The following is a 3,430-nucleotide window of genomic DNA, read 5'->3' as shown; positions in this document are numbered from 1 at the left end:
CATTGACTCTTCTAAGAGTCCAAAGAGTCCTGCTCACACTGATGGGGTGCAGCTGTGGGACCCTATTTTCAGAGATGATGTCCTCCACCCAACTCTCAAAAAGCTGAAAGGGTCTTCAGTAGAGATGGATAGTCGAGCTGGGCTATTAGACGGTCACCTCTGTAGCTGTAGTGTCATTTTTCCTATGGTCCAATGTGTAAATTAAACAAAAAAGTGCACGTTTGTTATGATGTCCAAGATGGGGACCAGGATGTGGACATAATAAAAAATTAGGGAACATGATAGGAGACATTTCTACAATACATATAATCATTCTTATCTATCTAATACGATGACAACAGCTCTCCATACCTGCAGTCCACCACAAGGACCACCCTCTCTAATCCCTGAAAAATGAAATCATCCTCAGGGACGAAGAGAGGGGGCTAAGCGCCCCCCATGGTTTTAGAGCATTGACTCTTCTAAGAGTCCTAAGAGTCCTGCTTACACTGATGGGGTGCAGCTGTGGGACCCTATTTTAAGAGATGATGTCCTCCACCCAACTCTCAAAAAGCTGAAAGGGTCTTCAGTAGAGATGGATAGTCGAGCTGGGCTATCAGACGGTCACCTCTGTAGCTGTAGTGTCATTTTTCCTATGGTCCAATGTGTAAATTAAACAAAAAAGTGCACGTTTGTTATGATGTCCAAGATGGGGACCAGGATGTGGACATAATAAAAAATTAGGGAACATGATAGGAGACATTTCTACAATACATATAATCATTCTTATCTATCTAATACGATGACAACAGCTCTCCATACCTGCAGTCCACCACAAGGACCACCCTCTCTAATCCCTGAAAAATGAAATCATCCTCAGTGACGAAGAGAGGGGGCTAAGCGCCCCCATGGTCTCAGAGCATTAACTCTTCTAAGAATCCTAAGAGTCCTGCTCACACTGATGGGGTGCAGCTGTGGGACCCTATTTTCAGAGATGATGTCCTCCACCCAACTCTCAAAAAGCTGAAAGGGTCTTCAGTAGAGATGGATAGTCGAGCTGGGCTATCAGACGGTCACCTCTGTAGCTGTAGTGTCATTTTTCCTATGGTCCAATGTGTAAATTAAACAAAAAAGTGCACGTTTGTTATGATGTCCAAGATGGGGACCAGGATGTGGACATAATAAAAAATTAGGGAACATGATAGGAGACATTTCTACAATACATATAATCATTCTTATCTATCTAATACGATCACAACAGCTCTCCATACCTGCAGTCCACCACAAGGACCACCCTCTCTATTCCCTGAAAAGTGAAATCATCCTCAGTGACGAAGAGAGGGGGCTAAGCGCCCCCCATGGTCTCAAAACATTGACTCTTCTAAGAGTCCTAAGAGTCCTGCTCACACTGATGGGGTGCAGCTGTGGGACCCTATTTTCAGAGATGATGTTCTCCACCCAACTCTCAAAAAGCTGAAAGGGTCTTCAGTAGAGATGGATAGTCGAGCTGGGCTATCAGACGGTCACCTCTGTAGCTGTAGTGTCATTTTTCCTATGGTCCAATGTGTAAATTAAACAAAAAAGTGCACGTTTGTTATGATGTCCAAGATGGGGACCAGGATGTGGACATAATAAAAAATTAGGGAACATGATAGGAGACATTTCTACAATACATATAATCATTCTTATCTATTTAATACGATGACAACAGCTCTCCATACCTGCAGTCCACCACAAGGACCACCCTCTCTAATCCCTGAAAAATGAAATCATCCTCAGTGACGAAGAGAGGGGGCTAAGCGCCCCCCATGGTCTCAGAGCATTGACTCTTCTAAGAGTCCTAAGAGTCCTGCTCACACTGATGGGGTGCAGCTGTGGGACCCTATTTTCAGAGATGATGTCCTCCACCCAACTCTCAAAAAGCTGAAAGGGTCTTCAGTAGAGATGGATTGTCGAGCTGGGCTATCAGACGGTCACCTCTGTAGCTGTAGTGTCATTTTTCCTATGGTCCAATGTGTAAATTAAACAAAAAAGTGCACGTTTGTTATGATGTCCAAGATGGGGACCAGGATGTGGACATAATAAAAAATTAGGGAACATGATAGGAGACATTTCTACAATACATATAATCATTCTTATCTATCTAATACGATGATAACAGCTCTCCATACCTGCAGTCCACCACAAGGACCACCCTCCCTAATCCCTGAAAAATGAAATCATCCTCAGTGACGAAGAGAGGGGGCTAAGTGCCCCCAATGGTCTCAGAGCATTGACTCTTCTAAGAGTCCTAAGAGTCCTGCTCACACTGATGGGGTGCAGCTGTGGGACCCTATTTTCAGAGATGATGTCCTCCACCCAACTCTCAAAAAGCTGAAAGTGTCTTCAGTAGAGATGGATAGTCGAGCTGGGCTATCAGACGGTCACCTCTGTAGCTGTAGTGTCATTTTTCCTATGGTCCAATGTGTAAATTAAACAAAAAAGTGCACGTTTGTTATGATGTCCAAGATGGGGACCAGGATGTGGACATAATAAAAAATTAGGGAACATGATAGGAGACATTTCTACAATACATATAATCATTCTTATCTATCTAATACGATGACAACAGCTCTCCATACCTGCAGTCCACCACAAGGACCACCCTCTCTAATCCCTGAAAAATGAAATCATCCTCAGTGACGAAGAGAGGGGGCTAAGCGCCCCCATGGTCTCAGAGCATTAACTCTTCTAAGAGTCCTAAGAGTCCTGCTCACACTGATGGGGTGCAGCTGTGGGACCCTATTTTCAGAGATGATGTCCTCCACCCAACTCTCAAAAAGCTGAAAGGGTCTTCAGTAGAGATGGATAGTCGAGCTGGGCTACCAGACGGTCACCTCTGTAGCTGTAGTGTCATTTTTCCTATGGTCCAATGTGTAAATTAAACAAAAAAGTGCACGTTTGTTATGATTTCCAAGATGGGGACCAGGATGTGGACATAATAAAAAAATAGGGAACATGATAGGAGACATTTCTACAATACATATAATCATTCTTATCTATCTAATACGATGACAACAGCTCTCCATACCTGCAGTCCACCACAAGGACCACCCTCTCTATTCCCTGAAAAGTGAAATCATCCTCAGTGACGAAGAGAGGGGGCTAAGCGCCCCCCATGGTCTCAAAACATTGACTCTTCTAAGAGTCCTAAGAGTCCTGCTCACACTGATGGGGTGCAGCTGTGGGACCCTATTTTCAGAGATGATGTTCTCCACCCAACTCTCAAAAAGCTGAAAGGGTCTTCAGTAGAGATGGATAGTCGAGCTGGGCTATCAGACGGTCACCTCTGTAGCTGTAGTGTCATTTTTCCTATGGTCCAATGTGTAAATTAAACAAAAAAGTGCACGTTTGTTATGATGTCCAAGATGGGGACCAGGATGTGGACATAATAAAAAATTAGGGAACATGA

Source organism: Anomaloglossus baeobatrachus, unplaced genomic scaffold (assembly GCF_048569485.1).
Source record: "Anomaloglossus baeobatrachus isolate aAnoBae1 unplaced genomic scaffold, aAnoBae1.hap1 Scaffold_62, whole genome shotgun sequence".
Lineage (NCBI taxonomy): Eukaryota > Metazoa > Chordata > Amphibia > Anura > Aromobatidae > Anomaloglossus > Anomaloglossus baeobatrachus.
Note: the sequence above shows the minus strand (reverse complement) of the source record.